Below are 12051 nucleotides of genomic sequence, written 5' to 3'. Positions count from 1 at the left end.
TCCTTCTGTCACCCAATTTTCCTCCTCTCTCACATTTCTTTATCGCAATTTTTCTGCTCTATTATACTTTCTCTCTCACTATCACTATTTCTCCTTTCTAACACAATTTCTCTCTCTATCGGAATCTTTCCTTCTCTATCACATTTTCTCTCTCTATTGCAATCTTTGCCCTCTCTATCACTCTTTCTATCAGAATATTTCTCCTCTATTACAACTTTTTTCCTCTCTTTCACACGTTATATTGCAATCTTTCTCCTCTCTATCACACTTTCTCTCTATTGCAATCTTTCTCCTTCTATCGTACTTTCTCTCATTCTATTCCAATCTTTCTAACACACTCTCTCTCTCTGTCGCATTCTTTCTCCTCTGTGTTGCAATCTTTCTTCTTTCACACTTTCCCTCCCTATTCCAAACTTTCTCTTCTTTATTGCACGTTCTCTCCATTTTAGTCTCTCACCTCTATCAGAATCTTTCTCCTGTCTATTACAACCTTTGCCCTCTGTCACTTTCTCTCTGTTGCAAACTTTTCCCTCTCCATTACTCTTTCTATCAGAATCTTTCTCCTTCTCTATCATACTTGATCACTCTCTATTCCAATCCTTCTAACACACTTTCTATCGCTCTCCTTCTGTCGCCCAATTTTCCTCCTCTCACATTTCTTCTTTATCACAATTTTTCTGCTTCTCTCTATTATACTTTATCCTTCTTTCTAACACACTTTCTCTCTCTATCAGAATCGTTCTTTCTCTCAATCACACTTTATCTTTCTATTAGAAACTTTGCCCTCTCTATCACTCTTTGTCAGAATCTCTCTCCTCTCTATCACACATTTTCTGTTACAATCTTTCTTTCTCTCTAACACACTTTCTCTATATCGCAGTCTCCTTTCTATCACACTTTCACTCTAATGCAATGTTTCTGCTTCTCTCCATCATACTTTGTCTCTCTGTTACAAACGTTGCCCTCTCTCTCTCACTCCTATCAGAATCTTTCACCTTCACTATGTTACAACCTTTTCCGTCTCACTTTCTTTGTATCACAATATTTCTCCTTCTCGCCATCGCACCTTCTCACTATCGCAATGTTTCTCCTTTCTAACACACTTTCTCTCTATCACACTTGCTCTCTATTACAAGCTTTTCCCTCTCTATCGCAATCTTTCTCCTCTCTTTCACACTTTCTCTCTCTATTCCAATCTTACTCCTTCTTTCTAACATACCTCCTCTCCCTCTCACACTTTCTCACTATCGTACTTTGCCTGTATATTACAATCTTTCTCCTCTCTATCACACCCTCTCTCTCTATTCCAATCTTTCTAACACACTTTCTCTCTATCGTATTCTCTCTCCTCTATTGCAATCTTTCTCCTCTCTATCACAATCTTTCTTCTGTTTCACACTTTCCCTCTCTATTCCAAACTTTCTCTTCCCTATCACACTTTATCTCTATTTTAATCTCTCCTCTCTATCACTCTTTCTATCAGAATCTTTCTCCTGTCACACTTTCTCTCTATCAGAATCTTTACCCTCTCTATCACACTTTTTCTCTGTTACAATCTTTCTTTCTATCACACTTTCTATCGCAATATTTCTCTTTCTCCTCTCTATCACACTTTTTCTCTATTGCAATCTTTCTCCTTCTCTCTATCACATTCTCTATCATACTTTCTCTCTCTATTCTAACACAATTTCTCTCTCTATCACTGTCCTTCTCTCGCCTAATTTTCTCCTCACATTTCTTCTTTATCACAATTTTTCTGCTTCTCTATTGTACTTTCTCTCTCTCTATCACATTCTTTCTAACACACTTTCTCTCTTTCAGAAACGTTCTCTTTCTCTCTATCACACTTTCCCTCTCTATTACAATCTTTGCCCTCTTTATCACTCTGTCAGAATTTTTCTCCTATCACAAACTTTTCCGTCTGTCACACATTCTATCACAATCTTTCTCCTGTCTATCACCCTTTTTCTCTGTTACAATCTTTCTTTCTCTCTATTGCAATCTTTCTCCTCTATCACACTTTCACTCTCTAATGCAATCTTTCTCCTTCTCTCCATCATACTTTGTCTCTCTAACAACAAGAAGATTCCATTTATAGAGCGCCTTTCACATCGGGAGGATGTCCCAAGGTGCTGCACAGTTGGGTCAGGACCCGAGCATTGGGGGGAAATGGTCAGGGTGAGGGGAGGAAGCAAACATTGTCCTCTCTCTCACTCCTCAGAATCTTTCGCCTTCTCTCTATTGCAACCTTTTCCGTCTGTCGCATTTTCTGTCTATCACAATATTTCTCATTCTCGCCATCGCAATGTTTCTCCTTCTTTCTAACACACTTTCTCTCTCTTACAAGCTTTTCCCTCTCTATCACACGTTCTCTCTATCAGAATGTTTCTCCTTACCACACTCTCAATTACAATCTTTCTCCTCTATCAGAACCTTTGTCCTCTCTATTACAACCTCTATCACACTTTCTCTCTATCGCAATCTTTCTCCTTCTCACTTTCTCTCTCTGCATTCCAGTCTTTCTCCTTCTTTGTAACAACTTTCTCTCCCTTTCTCACTCTATCGTACTTTACCTCTGTATATTACAATCTTTCTCCTCTCTATTGCAATCTTTCTCCTGCCTATCACACTTTCTCTCTCTCACTCTATTCCAATCTTTCTAACACACTTTCTCTCTATTGTATTCTTTCTCCTCTCTATCACAATCTTTCTTCTCTCTTTCACACTTTCCCTCTCTATTCCAAACTTTCTCTTCTCTATCACATGTTCTCTCTATTGCAATCTTTCTCCTCTCTATCATACTTTGTCTCTCTATTCCAATCCTTCTAACACTTTCTCTCTCTATCGCTCTCCTCTCACATTTCTTCTTTATCGCTATTTTTCTGCTCTCTATTAAACTTTCTCTCTTCACAATCTTTCTCCTTTCTAACACTTTCTGTCTAGCAGAATTGATCTTTCTCTCTGTCACACTTTCTCTCTATTACAATCTTTGCCCTCTCAATCACTCTTTCTATCAGAATCTTTCTCCTCTCTATTACAACCTTCTCTATCACACTTGCTCTCTCTATTACAAGCTTTTCCCTCTATCACATTATCCCTTTATCAGAATCTTTCTCCTTACCACTCTCTCTCTATTGCAAACTTTCTCTTCTCTATCACAATCTTTCTCCTCTCTGTTGTGATCACTCTCCACTCTATCAGAATCTTTGTCCTCTCTATTACAACCTTTTCCCTCTATCACTTTCTCTCTATCGTAATCTTTCTCCTTCTCCTTCATTTTCTCTCTCTCTCTCTGCATTCCAATCTTTCTAATACACTTTCTCTCCCTCTCACTTTCTCACTCTATCGTACGTTGCCTCTGTATATTGCAATCTTTCTCCTCTATTGTCATCTTTCTATTTCTCTCTTTCACTTTCCCTCTAATCCAAACTTTCTCTTCTCTATCACACTTTCTCTCTCCTCTGTCACTATTTCTATCAGAATATTTCTCCTCTCTATTACAACCTTTTCCATCTCTGTCACACTTTCTCTCTATTGCAATCTTTCTCCTCTCTGTCACTTTCTCTCTATTGCAATCTTTCTCCTCTCTATCATACTTTGTCTCTTTTGCAATATTTCTCCTCTCCTTCTCTGGCCCAATTTTCCTCCTCTCTCTCACATTCCTTCTTTATCGCAATTTTTCTGCTTCTCTATTATACTCTATCACAATCTTTCTCCTACTTTCTAACACTTCCTCTATCAGAATCGTTCTCTTTCACTATCACACTTTCTCTCTCTATTACAATCTTTGCCCTCTCTATCACTTTCTATCAGAATCTTTCTCCTTACCACACTCTCTCAATTGCAATCTTTCTCCTCTCTATCGCAATCCTTCTCCTCTGTTGCGATCACTCTCCTCTCTTTCAGAATCTTTGTCCTCACAGCCTTTTCCCTCTCTATCACACTTTCTCTTTATCGCAATCTTTCTCATTCTTTCTAACACACTTTCTCCCCTTCTCATTTTCTCACTATCGTACTTTACCTCTGTATATTACAATCTTTCTCCTATCAGTTTCTCTCTATCGCAATCTTTCTCTTTCTCACTATTGAAATTGTTCTGTATTGCAATCTTTCTCCTTCTCTATCAGACTTTCTCTCTATTGCAATCTTCTCTTTATCACATGTCCTCTCTCTCTATTCCAATCTTTCTAACACTTTCTCTCTATCACAATCTTTCTTCTCTTTCACTTTCCCTCTCTATTCCAAACTTTCTCTCTATTTTAATCTCTGTCCTCTGTATCACTCTTTCTATCACAATCTTCCTCCTCTGTTGCGATCACTCTCCACTCTATCAGAATCTTTGTCCTCTCTATTACAACCTTTTCGCTCTCTATCACACTTTCTCTATCGTAATCTTTCTCCTTCTCTTTCACTTTCTCTCTCTCTGCATTCCAATCTTTCCGTGTATCACAATATTTCTCCTTTCTAACACTCTTTCTCTCTGTCACACTTGCTCTCTCTAGTGCAATCTTTTTCCTCTTTATCACACTTTCTCTCGATCGCAATCTTTCTCCATCTCTCTGTCACACGTTTTCTGTATTGCAATCTTTCTCCTTCTCTATCACACGTCCTCTCTCTCTATTCCAATCTTTCTAACACACTTGCTCTCTATGGCATTCTTCTCTATCACACTTTCTATCGCTCTTTCTCCTCTCTGTTACAACCTTTTCCGTCTCTGTCACACTTTCTCTGTTACAAACTTTTCCCTCTCTTTCACTCTTTCTATCAGAATGTTTCTCCATCTCTCTATTGCAATCTTTCTGTTCTTTATCATACTTTGTGTCTCTATTCCAATCCTTCTAACACACTTTCTCTATCGCTCTCCTTCTCTCGCCCAATTTTCCTCCTCTCTCACATTTCTTCTTTATCGCAATTTTTCTGCTTCTCTATTATACTTTCTCTCTCTCCATCACAATCTTTCTCCTTCTTTCTAACACACTTTCTCTCTATCAGAATCGTTCTTTCTCTCTATATTACAATCTTTGCCCACTCTTTCTGTCAGAATCTTTCTCCTCTCTATTACAACCTTTTCCATCTCTGTCTCAGTTTCTCTCTATCAGAATCTTTCTCCTCTCTATCACAGTTTGTCTCTGTTGCAATCTTTCTCCTCTATTCCAATCCTCCTAACATGCACTCTCGCCCAATTTTCCTCTTCTCTCTCACATTTCTTCTTGAGCGCAGTTTTTCTGCTTCTCTATTGCACTTTCTATCACAATCTTTCTCCTTCTTTCTAACACACTTTCTCTCTCTATCTGAATCTTTCTCTTTATCACTTTCTCTATTGCAAACTTTCTCCTCTCTATCATACTTTGTCTCTCATAATTCCAATCTTTCTAACACACTTTCTCTCTCTATCGCAATCTTTCTCCTTCTCTATATCACACTTTCTATCTGAATATTTCTCCTCTCGACCGCAATCTTTCGCCACTCTAACAGTTTCTCTCCTTTTCTCTATCACAACCTTTAATAATAATAATGATCCTTGCATTTGATATAGCGCTTTTCACGTCGGGAGGACGTCCCAAAGCACTTTACAGAACACACTGTAAAGTGAATTGAGTGTATATTTGTGGGTGAACACGGCAGCCAATTTCACACAGCAATGTCCCACAAACAGTTGTAGATTGAAAATGACCAATTTATTATTGTTTTGGGTTTTTGGAGGGATTTTTATTAGGCTCTGTGTGGAGTAAGGAAACTTGCCCAAGGTTTCGCCCTCTGCCTGGAATTTGAACTCCGGTCTCCAGGTTGCAAAGCGAGTGCTCTAACCACTGAGCTACAGGACAATTACAATGCCACAAGTGACACCAATACAACATGGTGTCACAGCTCAAATAGGTAGTTCCTATTTCTGACTGAGACTTCACATAGAAATACGAGCATAAGATAGTGACTGGAGGATTGGATTTAGAAGGAACTTCTTCAGACAGAGGGCAGCACTGTACGGAACTCACTCCCATAAGTTGTAATTGAAGCAGATAATACAGATAGATTTACATAATAATAATAATCCTTGCATTTTGATACAGCGCTTTCACGTCGGGAGGACGTCCCAAAGCGCTTCACAGAACACACTGCAAAGTGAATTAACTGTATATTTGCGGGCGAACGCGGCAGCCAATTGCGCACAGCAATGTCCCACAAACAGTCATAGATTAAAAATGACCAATTTATTATTGTTTTTGGTTTTGGAGGAAATATTATTAGGCGTGTGGAGTAAGGAAACTTGCCCAAGGTGTCGCCCTTCCTGACATTGAACTCAGGTCTCCCTCATGCAAAGCGAGTGCTCTAACCACTGAGCTACAGGACTCCCCACCTGAGCTGCAGGACTGATTACATTGCCACAAGTGACACAAATACAACATGGTGTCACAGCTCAAATAGGTAGTTCCTATTTCTGTCTGAGACTTCACACAAAAATACGAGTATAAGATAGTGACTGGAGGATTGAAATGAGAATTTAGAAGGAACTTCTTCAGACAGAGGGCAGCACTATGCGGAACTCACTCCCGTAAGTAGTAATTGAAGCAGTTAATACAGATAAATTTACATAATAATAATAATCCTTGCATTTTGATATAGCGCTTTTCACATCGGGAGGACGTCCCAAAGCGCTTCACAGAACACACTGCAAAGTGAATTAACTGTATATTTGTGGGTGAACGCGGCAGCCAATTGCGCACAGCTATGTCCCACAAACAGTAGTGGATTGAAAATGACCAATTTATTATTGTTTTTGGTTTTGGAGGAATTATTATTAAGCTCTGTGTGGAGTAAGGAAACTTGCCCAAGGTTTCGCCCTCTGCCTGGAATTGAACTCAGGTCTCCCAATTGCAAAGCGAGTGCTCTAACCACTGAGCTACAGGACTCCCCACCTGAGCTGCAGGACTGATTACAACGCCACAAGTGAAACCAATACAACATGGTGTCACAGCTCAAATAGGTAGTTCCTATTTCTGACTGAGACTTCACATAGAAATACGAGTATAAGATAGTGACTGGAGGATTGAAATGAGAATTTAGAAGGAACTTCTTCAGACAGAGGGCAGCACTATGCGGAACTCACTCCCGTAAGTAGTAATTGAAGCAGATAATACAGATAGATTTACATAATAATAATCCTTGCATTTTGATATAGCGCTTTTCACATCGGGAGGACGTCCCAAAGCGCTTCACAGAACACACTGCAAAGCGAATTAACTCTATATTAGTGGGAGAACGCGGCAGCCAATTGCGCACAGTTATGTCCCACAAACAGTCGTGGATTGAAAATGACCAATTTATTATTATTTTTGGTTTTGGAGGAATCATTATTAGGCGTGTGGGGTAAGGAAACTTGCCCAAGGTTTCGCCCTGCCAGGAATTGAACTGAGGTCTCCCACTTGCAAAGCGAGTGCTCTCACCACTGAGCTACAGGACTCCCCACCTGAGCTGCAGGACTGATTAAATTTCCACAAGTGACACCAATACAACATGGTGTCACAGCTCAAATAGGTAGTTCCTATTTCTGACTGAGACTTCACAGAAATACGAGTATAAGATAGTGACTGGAGGATTGAAATGAGAATTTAGAAGGAACTTCTTCAGACAGAAGGCAGCACTATTTGGAACTCATTCTCATAAGTAGTAATTGAAGCAGATAATACAGATAGATTTACATAATAATAATAATCCTTGCATTTTGATATAGTGCTTTTCACATCGGGAGGACGTCCCAAAGCGCTTCACAGAACACACTGCAAAGTGAATTAACTGTATGTTTGTGGGCGAACGCGGCAGCCAATTACGCACAGCCATGTCCCACAAACAGTCGTGGATTGAAAATGACCAATTTATTATTATTTTTGGTTTTAGCGGAATTATTATTAGGCTCTGTGTGGGGTAAGGAAACTTGCCCAAGGTTTCGCCCTGCCAGGAATTGAACTCAGGTCTCCCTCTTGCAAAGCGAGTGCTCTAACCACTGAGCTGCAGGACTGATTACATTTCCACAAGTGACACCAATACAACATGGTGTCACAGCTCAAATAGGTAGTTCCTATTTCTCACTGAGACTTCACATAGAAATACGAGTATAAGATAGTGACTGGAGGATTGAAATGAGAATTTAGAAGGAACTTCTTCAGACAGAGGGCAGCACTATGCGGAACTCACTCCCGTAAGTAGTAATTGAAGCAGATAATACAGATAGATTTACATAATATTTAATAATCCTTGCATTTTGATATAGCGCTTTTCACATCGGGAGGACGTCCCAAAGCGCTTCACAGAACACACTGCAAAGTGAATTAACTGTATATTTGTGGGCGAACGCGGCAGCCAATTGTGCACAGCTATGTCCCACAAACAGTCGTAGATTAAAAATGGCCAATTTATTTTTGGTTTTGGAAATTATTATTAGGCGTGTGGAGTAAGGAAACTTGCCCAAGGTTTCGCCCTCTGCCTGGAATTGAACTCAGGTCTCCCAATTGCAAAGCGAGTGCTCTAACCACTGAGCTACAGGACTCCCCACCTGAGCTGCAGGACTGATTACAATGCCACAAGTGACACCAATACAACATGGTGTCACAGCTCAAATAGGTAGTTCCTATTTCTGACTGAGACTTCACATAGAAATACGAGTATAAGATAGTGACTGGAGGATTGAAATGAGAATTTAGAAGGAACTTCTTCAGACACAGGGCAGCACTATGCGGAACTCACTCCCATAAGTAGTAATTGAAGCAGATAATACAGATTGATTTACATAATAATAATAATAATCCTTGCATTTTGATATAGCGCTTTTCACATCGGGAGGACGTCCCAAAGCGCTTCACAGAACACACTGCAAAGTGAATTAACTGTATATTTGTGGGCGAACGCGGCAGCCAATTGCGCACAGCTATGTCCCACAAACAGTCGTGGATTGAAAATGACCAATTTATTATTATTTTTGGTTTTGGAGGAATTATTATTAGGCGTGTGGGGTAAGGAAACTTGCCCAAGGTTTCGCCCTGCCAGGAATTGAACTCAGGTCTCCCTCTTGCAAAGCGAGTGCTCTAACCACTGAGCTACAGGACTCCCCACCTGAGCTGCAGGACTGATTACATTTCCACAAGTGACACCAATACAACATGGTGTCACAGCTCAAATAGGTAGTTCCTATTTCTGACTGAGACTTCACATAGAAATACGAGTATAAGATAGTGACTGGAGGATTGAAATGAGAATTTAGAAGGAACTTCTTCAGACAGAGGGCAGCACTATGCGGAACTCACTCCCGTAAGTAGTAATTGAAGCAGATAATACAGATAGATTTACATAATAATAATCCTTGCATTTTGATATAGCGCTTTTCACATCGGGAGGACGTCCCAAAGCGCTTCACAGAACACACTGCAAAGTGAATTAACTGTATATTTGTGGGCGAACGCGGCAGCCAATTACGCACAGCTATGTCCCATAAACAGTAGTAGATTAAAAATGGCCAATTTATTTTTGTTTTTGGTTTTGGAAAAATTATTATTAGGCGTGTGGAGTAAGGAAACTTGCCCAAGGTTTCGCCCTGCCAGGAATTGAACTCAGGTCTCCCTCTTGCAAAGCGAGTGCTCTAACCACTGAGCTACAGGACTCCCCACCTGAGCTGCAGGACTGATTATATTTCCACAAGTGACACCAATACAACATGGTGTCACAGCTCAAATAGGTAGTTCCTATTTCTCACTGAGACTTCACATAGAAATACGAGTATAAGATAGTGACTGGAGGAATGAAATGAGAATTTAGAAGGAACTTCTTCAGACACAGGGCAGCACTATGCGGAACTCACTCCCATAAGTAGTAATTGAAGCAGATAATACAGATAGATTTACATAATAATAATAATAATCCTTGCATTTTTATATAGCGCTTTTCACATCGGGAGGACGTCCCAAAGCGCTTCACAGAACACACTGCAAAGTGAATTAACTGTATATTTGTGGGCGAACGCGGCAGCCAATTGCGCACAGCTATGTCCCACAAACAGTCGTAGATTAAAAATGACCAATTTATTATTGTTTGTTTTGGAGGGATTATTAGCAACTGCAGCTCGGAGGCCCCTGAATAATAATAATCCTTGCGTTTGATATTGCACTTTTCACGTCGGGAGGAGTCCCAAAGCACTTCACAGAATACACAATAAAGTGAATTTGACTGTATATTTGTGGGCAACCGCGGCAGCCAATTGCGCACAGCAATGTCCCACAAACAGTTGTAGATTGAAAATCACCAATTTATTATTGTTTTGGAGGGATTATTAACCCCTAGTGTTTACATTCATTACTTTACAGCATTCACTTTCCTAGAATTTCCTATTGAATGCTTCAGAGACACTATCAAACATACCATCAAATCAGATCACAAGCACTAATAGGTGTGAGAGAGAAGGAGAAAGATTGCAATAGAGAGAAAGTGTGATAGAGAGGAGAAAGTCCTGTAGCTCAGTGGTTAGAGCATTCACTTTGCAAGTGAGAGACCTGAGTTCAATTCCAGGCAGAGGGCGAAACCTTGGGCAAGTTTCCTTACTCCACACAGAGCCTAATAATAATCCTCCAAAACTAAAAGCAATAATAAATTGGTCATTTTCAATCTACGACTGTTTGTGGGGCATTGCTGTGCGCAATTGGCTGCCGCGTTCGCCCACAAATATACAGTCAATTCACTTTATAGTGTGTTCTGTGAAGCGCTTTGGGATGTCCTCCCGACGTGAAAAGCGCTATATCAAATGCAAGGATCATTGGATTCTCCCTAACACACTTGATCGCATTCTTTCTCCTTCTCTCTATTGTAATCTTTCTAACACAATTTTTCTCCTCTCTATCATACTTCGTCTCTCTATCACACTTTCTCTCTAACACAATTTTTCTCCTTCTCTCAATCAGTTTCTCTCTATTGCAATCTTTCTCTTTACTCTTTCTATCAGAATCTTTCTCCTTCTTTCTAATTCGCTTTCTCTCTCTATCACACTTTCACTGTCTGATGTACTCTTTCTCCTTCTCTCCATCATACTTCGTCTCTCTCTATTACAAACGTTGCCCTCTCTCTCACTCCTATCAGAATCTTTCACCTTCTCTCTATTACAACCTTTTCGGTCTCTGTCGCACTTTCTGTGTATCACAATATTTCTCCTTCTCGCCATCGCAATGTTTCTCCTTCTTTCTAACACACTTTCTCTCTATCACACTTGCTCTCTCTATTACAACCTTTTCGCTCTCTATCGCAATCTTTCTCCTGTCTTTCACTTTCTCTCCCTGCATTCCAGTCTTTCTCCTTCTTTCTAACACACTTTCTCTCTATCAGAATCTTTCTCCTCTACCACACTTTTTCTCTGTTACAATCATTCTTTCTCTCTATCGCAATCTTTCTCCTCTCTATTGCGATCATTCTGCTCTCTATCAGAATCTTGTCCTCTATTACAATCTTTTCCCTCTCTACCGCACATTCTCTCTATCGCATTCTTTCTCCTTCTTTCTAACACACGTTCTCTCCCTCTCACTTTCTCACTCTATCGTACTTTGCCTCTGTGTATTACAATCTTTCTCTTTATCACTATTGTAATCTTTCTCCTCTATCACACTCTCTCTGTTGCAATCTTTTTCCTCTCTATCACACTTTCTCTCTATCAGAATCTTTCTGCTTTTCACTGTCTCTATTGCAATCTTTCTCACTATTGCAATCTTTCGCCTCTCTATCTCTCTCTCTATTACCGTCTTTCTCCTTCTCTCTATTCCAATCTTTGTAACACACTTTATCGCATTCTTTCTCCTCTCTATTGTAATCTTTCTCCTCTCTTTCACAGTTTGTCTTTTTCTATGACAATCTTTTTCCTTGTTTCTAACACACTTTCTCCTATCAGAATTTCTCTCCATCTCTGTCAAACTTTCTCTATTGCAATCTTTATCCTCTCCATCGTACGTTGTCTCTATTAAAATCTTTATCCTTCTTTCTAATACACTTTCTCCATTAGAATCTTTCTCCTTCTCTCTATCACAC

The sequence above is a fragment of the Callorhinchus milii genome, unplaced genomic scaffold (genome assembly GCF_018977255.1).
Source record: "Callorhinchus milii isolate IMCB2004 unplaced genomic scaffold, IMCB_Cmil_1.0 Scaffold60, whole genome shotgun sequence".
In the NCBI taxonomy this organism is placed as follows: Eukaryota; Metazoa; Chordata; class Chondrichthyes; order Chimaeriformes; family Callorhinchidae; genus Callorhinchus; species Callorhinchus milii.
Note: the sequence above shows the minus strand (reverse complement) of the source record.